The following is a 12831-nucleotide window of genomic DNA, read 5'->3' as shown; positions in this document are numbered from 1 at the left end:
CTTGAGTTCACAAGGACATGAATGGGGACAGGGTGCATAGAAACAGAAAACTATTCACAGTCTAGAGCTGTCAAAATTAATAGATTCATTGACAAGTAATTGATGAAATTTAATAATCGAGTAATCGTTTGGAGCCATTTTTTATCGAAAATGGTCCAAATTCTCTGATTTCAGCATATCAACAGTGAAGAATTGTTGACTGATTTGTGTTTCATGAAAGAAGACTGACAATCTTCTGTGATGAATCAAAATGAGACATTTGCAAACATCTGTTTTTATTAAATGTTTTATTATTATTTATATTTTATTTGATTTCTATCTGTTTCCATTTTGCAGCAATTAGCATTGAATAGCGACGTCTCATCATTATTCAGAAGTCTCTTGAAAACACCGGGAAAAAGCTTTTTTGCGGCATGGCCCTGGTTGATCTCTTATACTCTGATGCCACCTCCTGGCCGTATTTGTCATAACTACCATGGCTTCAAGTATTCTCTGCAGTTCAGAGGCTGCCTTCTGTATGCTTTAGCATTAAAAACGTATAAATACGTCTTTGGGACACTGGTAATATTTCAAATAAAATGTATTTATACAGCGGCACGGTGGCTGACTGGTTAGCACGTCCGCCGCCCAGTGCAGTGGACGTGAGATGGAGTCCGGGCATGGAGTTTGCATGTTCTCCCCGTGCCTGCGTGGCTTTTCTCCGGGTGCTCCGGTTTCCTCCCGCATTTCCAAAGACACGCGTGGCAGTTTCATTGAACACTCCAAATTGTCCCTCGGTGTGATTGTGAGTGTGGATGGTTGTTCTCTTTCTGTGTTCCCTGCGATTGGCTGGCAACCAGTTCAGGGTGTACCCCGCCTACTGCCGGAAGAACAGCTGGGATAGGCTCCAGCAACCCCGCGACCCTTGTGAGGACAAGCGGTTATGAAAATGGATGCATTTATACATTTTGGGAGCAAATGAGTTCAACAGTAATCGGGGGGGGGGGGGTAATACGCTTTAACGCAAAATTAAAATGAATCCGATGAGTCGAATAATCGAAAGATGAATCGATTCTGAAAATATTCAACAGTGACAGCACTATCACAGTCTCATTCAAATGATTAGCGAGCGGGAATTGAACCTCGCTGACGTCAGCCCAATGAAGCGCAACGTTTGCAACCAAATGACGAATTTGTATTGTGACCTGATTTTCATGCTCCCAAAGGGCCCCATGATCATAATTCCCAGTATGTCCCCTTGTCCCCTTTACTGTCTTGCTTGAGCGGTCCAGGCAAGGATGGCTGATGTCGGTGCAGCCGCAGAAAGCTGCGGGCAATCAGCAATGTACGCGCCCCCCCGATAAGGCCCGAGCGGCAGCAGCCGGACAACAGCAACGCGACGCGCTTCAACAGTTATCGGCGCAATCAGCTGCAGCGCAGGGCCAAATGGAAATCGACCCCCCCAACTTAACTCCGCGCCTTTAAATCTTCCACATGCCGCAGCTTTCGCCGCCAACCGGAGGCCGTGGCACAGTTCTGGCGTCCTGGCAGGAAATGCATGCGAAGTGGACCGAAACGTGCGATGACTTCAAAGTCGGTCAAGGTCAATGTCACGACAGACACAGTTTGAGACGTGTGAAATCAAAAGAAGTCCTCGGAGGCAGCAGCAGGAAAGAAGAAGCGGAGCCGAAAGGCAACCCCCCCCCCCCCTTCTGCCCCCCCCCCCTTCCCCGAGCGTCCGAACATGACTGCTCGCTTGCATCCCGCTGCTGACTTGGCTGCTCTCCAGTCGCGTTTGTGGCATGCTTTTAGCGCCGCTAATGTTGCTACCTATGTAGGTTAAAGACCCCCTCGCGGTGGACAAACACACCAGCGGCGCCGGGGGGGGGGACGTCTCAAGGTTAAAGCCGATCATGCGGGAAAAGGTTGCCGCCAACGGCTGAGAGAGAAACTACGCCGCCGCGCATTTCAGCCTCGATTGCCTCGGAGAGAACGGCGAGGACTTTGACATCTGGGAGCGAACGAATCACCTCGTTCTGTCCGCTGCGCTCAGAAATCTGCAGAGCCCCTCATTCCCTAAATGGGCCGAGGAATCGATCGAACCACCTTCCCCTTCTAATCATACGCGTTCATCACCAATCGCGGCGTTGGACTTGGATGCGAAGTGACAGGGAGGCTCCACACAGTAGATCCCAAAAGCTCACTCAGGACCGGCGATCTGGGACCGAGCCCATCGGCCGCCCGCGGGATCGAGATGGGAGAAAGGAAGGAAATGGCGCCGCTGACAGCCAGCATCAAATAAATGGAATACAGAATCTGACGTGACGTCGGTCAGCCGTGTTTTGATTTCCCCCAAAAAAAGAGGACGCTCGGCCTGGCCTGGAGATATTAAATTAATTAAATTAAACAATTAAATTCAGCAATTCTGTATGAATTCAACTCTTTTTCTCATGTACTGCGAACGCATCATAAAAATGTCGGGAGTCGCGAGAGGCAGAACGCGTGACTCTCCTGAGGGAATTGTGGGAAATGAACCATTGTAAAGGCCTCGCGTATCCGACGGGACACAACTTGAGGCGCGGCGGTCGCAGGGAGCGAGAAAACACATCGTGTCAACGAAATAGCAACGAGACGATGGAGAGCACACGCGCGTCTTGCTTTAGTGTTCATTCCGTCGATGAAAACTCAACAAGAAATCATTTTGTCGACAAAGATTTTTCACAATAACAATAAGTGGGACTAAATCGGTATGCGTTTTTGTCAACGAGTGAAGACGAACTCATTTACTGCCATTGACGGTTATAGACGTCAAAAATTCATTTGAACTAACTCTATTAGTTTCCCTTTTTTTTCACTTTTGTTAACAAGAGTACAAAAACCTAGAATTTTTTAAATTGTACATTTAGAACAGATATAAAATTTGTGATTAATCATGAGTTAATTACGATTAAAAAATGTAATCGCCCCTAATTTTTAATCATCTTTTCTTTCCTTTTTTTAAATCTTGTCAGGCCATTTACATTTTTGATTGTAATACTTCAATAGCTAACTCACGATTAAACACACATTTTTACATCTGTTCTAAATGTACAGTATTTTCTTTTAGGTTTTCATACTCTCAACAAAAGTGGAAAAAAGTTAAATATCATTTTTTTTTTTACGTCTATAGCCGTCAATGGCAGTGAATGAGTTAATAAAAACTGGATTATTTATTTATTTATTTTACTTAACTTTGCTTTTCTCCATAGCCAACATATTGAAAGTGCATCATTAATTTCATCCATGACTGCAATGAATGGGGGGGGGGGGGGCGGGGGGGGCGAAAATGGTTGAAGTCGAGCTGGACTAGTTCATGGACGTTTTAGTCCATGAACAAAAATGAGACGAAAATGAGACGATTTTGTAAAATCTTGTCTCTGCTACGCTGTCACAGTGACACTGTCATGTGACACACAGTGACACGCCCCCTTTCAAACCTACAGCTAGCGAGTGCAACACGTACAAACACATTAGCCTGGCAAGCCACACCCACTTTCTTGAAAGAGAAAGTGGGTGTGGACGGGCTGCGGCCGAGAACAGGCCGGCCAATCAAATTCGTGTATTTTCCCGACGTCGTCTTCGTGAGCGAGGTTTTTCCCGCAACGACGACGCAAGTCATTCGCGACTATCTCTCTTCGGCTGGATGTTGGATTTTTACCCAGAAGGGGAAAAAAAAGACTTTTTTCGAGTCGCTATTCTGACGTCACTGCGCTCTTCGCTCATTGGTTCGTTCCACTGTCTGTTAGCTCAGAAATGCGACTGATAGGACGCTTGAGCAGACGCACTCTCCGGATTTCCGGACGACAAACACACGAGACGGATTCACGGTCAATTATAGTTCGAACGTAACATGAATCCAACACGTATAACGTTCCAACAATAATGTCAATCCAACCGCTAACTAATGCTGGCTAACTTACTAGCTCATAGCATGGAGCCATTGTAGCCACTTTTTTTTGTTTTTCATCAAAAATATGAGATTACATTTGATGTGAAATAGTTTAACATCCAAAATGTTAAACTTTATCTGCTGACAAAAAAATATACAGCGGTAAAAAGATTGTCTTGACTAAGACTAAAACGTTGACAGTTTTTGTTGACTGAAACGAGACAAACACAATTACGTTTTTCTTGGACAAAAAATGCTAGATTTAGAGTCGACTAAAAAATAGGCGACATAAAAAAACGGGATGAGGTTGACAAACTATGTTAAAAACTAACAAGCGTGATTAAAAGTGGACTCAAACTGAATGCAAATTTTAAAATGGCTGACACAATCTTGTATGCGCGCATGCAGTGAACTGGCGGCGATGTTTTGCAGGTGCGAACGGTCTCCCTGCCTTCTCTTTGCTGCCGTGGCTCTGTTGCCATGGGAGACGCTTATGTAAGCCGTGCCTAATCCTGTTAACTGTCACTGCGGGAGCCGAAGAGCAGCGGCGCAAAAAAAAAGTCCGTTCTTGGTGATTCAACAGAGAGCTTAATTGTCTTGGGGGGTGCGATAAGGTGATTTTAAGCTTCCATTGGGGGGGGAACCCAGAACGAGAGAGGCAAAGCGCCACCTCATTGGCCGGCTCTGGAACCGCCCACTTACGAATGCGGGAACGTTTTTCATGCCCATTCAATTTGGAGCACGCTAAGCTAGCCTCCGCGCGAGCATACATCAAAGCACAAAAAGCGGAATTTTGCTTCTCGACAAATAAACGCGACGCTCGCGACGTTGACGTGCGCGCGGCGAGAGTGGAGCCAGATTTGGGGACGATAAAAGGCGGAGACTTGCACGAACAGCCGTGCAGCGTCCTCCCCCCATTCTCTCTCAACCGCCTCGTGCTCCATTAGCTTTATTACACTCTTGGCTGACGGCAGTTATTGTGCAGGGTTTGATGTGAAGGTCAACACGAGAGCCCGCGCGCACATTTTAGTCTCATCCAAAATAAACAAAACAACGCGAGTTGTAATGCGCAACGAGACCATTTTGTCGGACTCATCATGACCGCGATGCAACTGCTAAGCGCAGCGCACAGCAACGTTCACGTAATGGTCGCAAAGCGGGCGGGCATCATCATTAGGTTCGCCTCCGGCGCCGCATTGCTTCGCTTGTTAACTGGCGCCGGAGGAAAAGGTAAGCATTTCATGACCCTGAATGAAATAATAGCAGTGCTCGCCATCTGCCATCAAAGTGAGGAATGCGGCTCGGCGTGTCAAAAATACAAGCTTAACCCTCAGGCTTGGTTACCGACGGGTCGTTTGTGTCCACCGAGCTCGACTTCAACCATTTTCGTGACCCCCCCGACCCCCGCTTCATTGCAGTCATGGATGAAATTAATGATGCACTTTCCATATGTTGGCTATGGAGAAAAGCAAAGTTGAGTAAAAAAATAAAATAAAATCTTTAGTCTAAACATAATTTTTATTTTATTTAATTTTTTTGCTTTTTTTTTTTAAAGAGCTCATACATAATTCTGACTAATATTGCATTTGTGGCATATGAGTTAAGCAGCAAAATCCACCCGTTTTTATCCATCAGGGGGCGGCCATGTTTCCCAAAATGACATCACAGCACCTGAGGGCTCATGCTGCATTCAAGGAAGGTGGGAAGTCGTATTTTCCCAACCTCTGACCACGAAAAGTGCACTGGAAGGCCCCTTTGAACTGGGAGGTCTCCGTTGGGAAGTCGGAGAAAACAAAATGGACGCCAACTTCACCCACCGGAAGGCCCCTTTGAACTGGGAGGTCTCCGTTGGGAAGTCGGAGAAAACAAAATGGACGCCAACTTCACCCACCGGCTTCAATCCGACGTCACTCAACAATGGCGACACGTTGTCACAAACTATCAATGCTAAAACAGTTTACACGATTATAAACATAGTTATCTCTTTATTTAACATGAATTTCGTTCTTTGAAATGAGTAACTCATGATGTAAACCAACGTGACTTTTATTGACTCCGTGAAGCAGAACAACAACAAACTTATCGGAATCGGCCATCTTTGTTGTTTACATTCGCCTCAAGCACTTTGAGGTCGGAACTGGGACTCTCCGAGCGGGTTCAGTCTGACGAGCCGACTTCCTCGATTGCAGCATCGGCTTGCGAACGTCACGTGACCAAATCCAGAAAACAGGTAAGCCGTGGTCATTAGGGACTGTGATGTCATTTTCAGTCAATAGCAAGTGGCAAAATGGCCGCCCCCCGAGATGGCGAAAAACGGGTGGATTTTTGGGCTTTGCGATATATATCACAAATGCAATAATAATTAGAATAGCGTGATTGGACTCGTGGGGGCACAAGAACGTATTATTGTAAAGATTTAAAAAAATAATAATAATAAAAAAAGCTGTACCAATAGCTGTATAAGAAAAAATAAGGTAGCAGTGAGAAACTGCACAAATGTGATTTTGGAACTGATGTTGGTTAAAAACTTGATTCAATAAAAGAAGCAAAAGGCATTGAAAAAAAAAGCCGATTTTATGTCCGCATGTGGGCAAAAATGGTCCCTCAAAAGTCCCAAACAGGCTGAAAGTCGTAAACTGGAACAAGGCCTGAGGCGTTCATGGTCGCGGGATTAACTCCAGTTTAGCACGTCTGGCTTCTGCTGCAAACAACCTCATTGTCGACATGCACGTTTGTGTTGCGATGATGAGTTGCAAGCCAACTCGCATGCCCGCCGTTTGACCGCCGTAGCAGCCTCCCCGCTAAGGTCAAAGGGCAACCGGGGTGACGGGCGCACGCACGCACGCTCGCAAGCTAAACTTGCCGTCGCTGTCCGCCGAACATCTGCTTCCCCGAAATGCTTTGCTCCGCTGCCAGGGACGGCGTGGCAACTTTTGGACGGCGGCTCGTTAGAAGACAAACAGAAGCAGCGGCGGTCGGCAGCCATTTTTGTGCCAGCTCAGCAGGAAGAGCGACGGGGGCGGCAAAGCCAAGATGGATGCTGTAATGCGAAAGCTTGGATCCGACACGCGGATGACGCTGAGGCCGACGTGTCGTACTTTTGTACGCACTGCAACACAAAAGCAAACCATCCCATTTGGCGTCGGGAGGAACATGCTTGTGTGACTCCCCAAAAAATATATTTCGTGGAAATGCTGTGATTATTTGATTGACTTTTCTGTTGCTAAATGCTAAATGCTAATAAATGCAACAAATATGATGCCTCGTCTGACAGCGGAATGGATAGCGCGTTGTTATATTTTGCTCCTCCGTGACAACCCAACCAAGCATTTGACTCAAACTCGCAGGAAGCTTTGCGGGTATCAGAGACAAAATGGCAGCCTTCATTAGGTACTTAGCTCTGCTGCAGAAGTATTATGGAATTGACAAGCCTTATCGTGCACATGGTTTGACCCAGAACAGCTTTGACGGCGTCTCGCTCGGTGCGGCTGGCCTGTCATTCGTCTCGGCACGGAGCTGCTGGGATGCGAGATCTGCGCTGGTGCCGTGACGGCGGTGGTTCTCAACCGCGCTCCTCGAGCGCCCCCATCCGAACGGTTTTCCATGTCTCCCACGAGCAACGCAGGTGTTTCAAACCATCAGCTCATCGGCAAGCTCTTATTATTATAGTTGTAGTTTTTTCACTTTAGTTCGTTTCGAGTTTTGTTTTTTAAATTTAGTTAATAATAATAAACAAAAATAATAATAATTGTTTACTTTTTTAAAGTGTATTACTTGCGCGCAATATTTAATAAACACCCTGATAACATGAAAAAAGTAACACATTTCTTACCTCGCATTGCATTTGGTCGGAGTTCAATGAAAAAGCAGCCGAAGCTCAAGCAGGCAAAATTGTCGCCTCGAAGTGACATCATCTGAAGGTCCTTTTCTATTGGCTGATGCTCGATGACATCACTTCTGTGTGACAAACTTTCAAACGTCCTTATTCCGGTTAATATTGAATTGAAATAATTATACTTACATCACATGTAAAATCAACCCCAAAGGCTCATGAATTAAATGAATTACCGAAGACTAAAAACGAAGGATATTTCGCTATAATTATAGTTATTTATTCAATTATTTATATATAAATATATATTTTTTTCTTTCGTTAACAAAATTAACGCCCCTATCCGGACGGTTTTCCATTTTCTCCCATGAGCAACGCAGGTGCTTCAAACCATCGGCAAGCTCCGCGTGAAGCCTGATAACGATCCTCAGCTGTGTTGTTATTATAGTTTTGGAATTTTCACTTTAGTTCGTTTTGAGTTTTGTTGTTTAAATTTAGTTAAAAAATAATAATAATTGTTTCGTTTTTTTAAAGTGCGCAATATTTAATAAACATTCTGATAACATGAAAAAAGTAACACATTTCTTACCTCGCATTGCATTTGGTCGGAGTTCAATGAAAAAGCAGCCGAAGCTCAAGCACGCAAAATTGTCGCCTCGGAGTGACATCATCTGAAGGTCCTTTTCTATTGGCTGATGCTCGATGACATCACTTCTGTGTGACAAACTTTCAAATGTCCTTATTCCGGTTAATATTGAATTGAAATAATTATACTTTAAATCACATGTAAAATCAACCCCAAAGGCTCATGAATTAAATGAATTACCGAAGACTAAAAACGAAGGATATTTCGCTATAATTAGAGTTATTTATTTAATTATTTATATATATATATATATATTTTTTTTTCTTTCGTTAACAAAATTAACGCCCCTATCCGGACGGTTTTCCATGTCTCCCACGAGCAACGCAGGTGCTTCAAACCATCGGCAAGCTCCGCGTGAAGCCTGATAACGATCCTCAGCTGTGTTGTTATTATAGTTTTGGAATTTTCACTTTAGTTCGTTTTGAGTTTTGTTGTTTAAATTTAGTTAAAAAATTTATAATAATTGTTTCGTTTTTTAAAGTGCGCAATATTTAATAAACATTCTGATAACATGAAAAAAGTAACACATTTCTTACCTCGCATTGCATTTGGTCGGAGTTCAATGAAAAAGCAGCCGAAACTCAAGCATGCAAAATTGTCGCCTCGGAGTGACATCATCTGAAGGTCCTTTTCTATTGGCTGATGCTCGATGACATCACTTCTGTGTGACAAACTTTCAAACGTCCTTATTCCGGTTAATATTGAATTGAAATAATTATACTTACATCACATGTAAAATCAACCCCAAAGGCTCATGAATTAAATTAATTACCGAAGACTAAAAACGAAGGATATTTCGCTATAATTATAGTTATTTATTCAATTATTTATATATATATATATTTTTTTTTCTTTCGTTAACAAAATTAACGCCCCTATCCGGACGGTTTTCCATTTTCTCCCACGAGCAACGCAGGTGCTTCAAACCATCGGCAAGCTCCGCGTGAAGCCTGATAACGATCCTCAGCTGTGTTGTTATTATAGTTTTGGAATTTTCACTTTAGTTCGTTTTGAGTTTTGTTGTTTAAATTTAGTTAAAAATTTATAATAATTGTTTAGTTTTTTAAAGTGCGCAATATTTAATAAACATTCTGATAACATGAAAAAAGTAACACATTTCTTACCTCGCATTGCATTTGGTCGGAGTTCAATGAAAAAGCAGCCGAAGCTCAAGCACGCAAAATTGTCGCCTCGGAGTGACATCATCTGAAGGTCCTTTTCTATTGGCTGATGCTAGATGACATCATTTCTGTGTGACAAACTTTCAAACGTCCTTATTCCGGTTAATATTGAATTGAAATAATTATACTTATACTAATTATACTACATGTAAAATCAACCCCAAAGGCTCATGAATTAAATTAATTACCAAAGACTAAAAACGAAGGATATTTCGCTATAATTATAGTTATTTATTTAATTATTTATATATATATATTTTTTTTTCTTTCGTTAACAAAATTAACGCCCCTATCCGGACGGTTTTCCATGTCTCCCATGAGCAACGCAGGGGCTTCAAACCATCGGCAAGCTCCGCGTGAAGCCTGATAACGATCCTCAGCTGTGTTGTTATTATAGTTTTGGAATTTTCACTTTAGTTCGTTTTGAGTTTTGTTGTTTAAATTTAGTTAAAAAATAATAATAATTGTTTCGTTTTTTTAAAGTGCGCAATATTTAATAAACACCCTGAAAACATGAAAAAAGTAACACATTTCTTACCTCGCATTGCATTTGGTCGGAGTTCAATGAAAAAGCAGCCGAAGCTCAAGCACGCAAAATTGTCGCCTCGGAGTGACATCATCTGAAGGTCCTTTTCTATTGGCTGATGCTCGATGACATCACTTCTGTGTGACAAACTTTCAAACGTCCTTATTCCACAGTTAATATTGATTTGAAATAATTAAACTTTAAATCACATGTAAAACCAACCCCAAAGGCTCATGAATTAAATGAATTACCGAAGACTAAAAACGAAGGATATTTCGCTATAATTATAGTTATTTATTCAATTATTTATATATATATATTTTTTTTTTTTCTTTCGTTAACAAAATTAACGCCCCTATCCGGACGGTTTTCCATGTCTCCCATGAGCAACGCAGGGGCTTTAAACCATCGGCAAGCTCCGCGTGAAGCCTGATCACGATCCTCAGCTGTGTTGTTATTATAGTTTTGGAATTTTCACTTTAGTTCGTTTTGAGTTTTGTTGTTTAAATTTAGTTAAAAAATTTATAATAATTGTTTTGTTTTTTAAAGTGCGCAATATTTAATAAACATTCTGATAACATGAAAAAAGTAACACATTTCTTACCTCGCATTGCATTTGGTCGGAGTTCGATGAAAAAGCAGCCGAAGCTCAAGCAGGCAAAATTGTCGCCTTGGAGTGACATCATCTGAAGGTCCTTTTCTATTGGCTGATGCTCGATGACATCACTTCTCTGTGACAAACTTTCAAACGTCCTTATTCCGGTTAATATTGAATTGAAATAATTATACTTATACTAATTATACTACATGTAAAATCAACCCCAAAGGCTCATGAATTAAATTAATTACCAAAGACTAAAAACGAAGGATATTTCGCTATAATTATAGTTATTTATTTAATTATTTATATATATATTATTTTTTTTTTTCTTTCGTTAACAAAATTGTTTTTGTTTTTATTTGACTTTTAGTTTTTTTGTTATTTTTTGTTTCCTGAAATAACCTAGGTTGGCTGTAGGAGACAGAAAAGCGTCTGGTTCGGGCCACCGGATGACGGCGGCTGAGAACGCGCGCTTGAGAGCATCGTCACTTTGCACGATGTCAGCCATTTTCAGTTTAAATTTTGTAATTTTGCAATCAGACGCATGCCTCTGTGCACATTATGAGCTACATAACGGCAAATATTCATGATGCCGATTTCCAAACGGATCAAATGTGCAATTTGGACTTTAGGACATTGAATTCTAAATCCATAGGCAAAGATAATAAGATGAATCGGACCTGCGGCGAATTATATGCTAAGTAATGTGCGTTGGTTTCATGTTTGATTTGATACTTCTGTGGCACTGAATGAACGTACGGCCCAATTCCTGCCGTGAAGGCTGACAAGTGCAGTCCAACGCTCACCTTGTCGGTGAAGAGTGACCCGGGCAGAGGGTAAATGGTGCGACTCCCTCGGGTGCCGCTGGATGAGTTCAGTCAAGTCTCATGATGCCGAGAGATTAATGAAGCCACTCTGGCGCTGCATCTCCTGCGGGGAAAACCAAACAAAACACAACACGCGCGTACAGATTTCATATCACACAGCATACTTCATCATATTACGCCACACCAAGGGCATATTGCCAGAGGTACATGACCTTCCCGCTTTCCCAATTGTGTCTACGTTACAGTTTGGGGATGATCGTTTGACTCCAAATACGGCAGAAAGTCCGACATGAATATAATTGACTTTAAAACACAACGATGACAGTTTATGTGGAAGGTGATGTGACAAAAGCTGGAAAATAAGTTTGTGCTGCATGAACACGATGGACCCCAACTTGCTGAACCTTCATCACTGGTGTCGTCGGAGGGACAATTGTCGACATCCGAGCATTCCCGCAATGCAACGCAAAATAAATGCTTCCTTTACGCTGAAAACAAACAGCAGGCGCTTTCGCCTGTGACGAGGATAGCAAGCAGGCCGATTGTTATCCTGGTCCGACGTTCATTTCATTACATTTTGAAATCATAACAATACTCACACATCAAATTCCAAGGATGTAAAGTCCAATGCTTTTCAATGAGCGGAGAGTTGACCGCCATTTTTGACTTGTGACGTATCCTCGGAATTGTCCATATTGATGGCTACGAACGAAGCCTAAACATTGAATATGGTCATTATTGGTTGCTCTCGAATGTATCTTGCTGAATATTTCTGCATGCGAAAGTGCTTCAACCTTTTTTCTTTTTTTGCTAAAAGCAGGCAACTGGTTGTGTCAAGGGGACAAATCAAATTATAAAAATAAATAACATTCACATTTAAGAGTTATCAGAGGATTTTGACATTTTAAATCAATACATTTTAAAACCCGGCGGTGTCTCAACTCAAGCGAAGTTTGACAGTTTGGTTATTTAGTTCTTTTGGTTCGTAGGAAGAGGCGCCATAAAATGCGTCATGATCGTTGGAAAACGCTGCCGGAATGCCGCAACCTTATTCCATAAAGCGGAAGTGCACCGGAAGACGCCACATGCACGCGCTCACTGACTGTAGGCACTGCAGTGCTGCCACCCAGTGGAGGAAAGCGCGTCGTACAATTCTGGAACAAGTGGCAACGAACGGAAGCTGTGCTGGATGAAAGCAAAACCAGGATGCGGTCTTGTTTTTCATTAAGCTGACAAATGTTGTGGAAGATATTCAGTGCGATATCCGTCAACTCATCTTACATTAATGTGTGTGTGGATTGCTTTTTTTGT

General features: G+C 42.5%; 1 protein-coding gene and 1 long non-coding RNA gene across 4 annotated transcripts in view; both read right to left on the bottom strand.

The window, feature by feature from the left end:
* Positions 1 to 12831, bottom strand: part of LOC147180124 (receptor tyrosine-protein kinase erbB-4-like) — a 327725-nt gene that overhangs the window by 154796 nt on the left and 160098 nt on the right. The window lies entirely within an intron of this gene.
* Positions 11119 to 12564, bottom strand: LOC147180128 (uncharacterized). The gene is made up of 4 exons (XR_015094266.1): positions 12437 to 12564; positions 12315 to 12344; positions 12120 to 12235; positions 11119 to 11623 (listed from the first exon to the last, which is right to left on the bottom strand). It is a non-coding gene; the product is annotated as an uncharacterized LOC147180128 (long non-coding RNA).

The sequence above is a fragment of the Leptonotus elevatus genome, chromosome 2 (assembly GCF_054856555.1).
Source record: "Leptonotus elevatus isolate MCC_2025b chromosome 2, RoL_Lele_1.0, whole genome shotgun sequence".
In the NCBI taxonomy this organism is placed as follows: Eukaryota; Metazoa; Chordata; class Actinopteri; order Syngnathiformes; family Syngnathidae; genus Leptonotus; species Leptonotus elevatus.
This window is presented reverse-complemented; position numbering and strand designations above follow the sequence as displayed.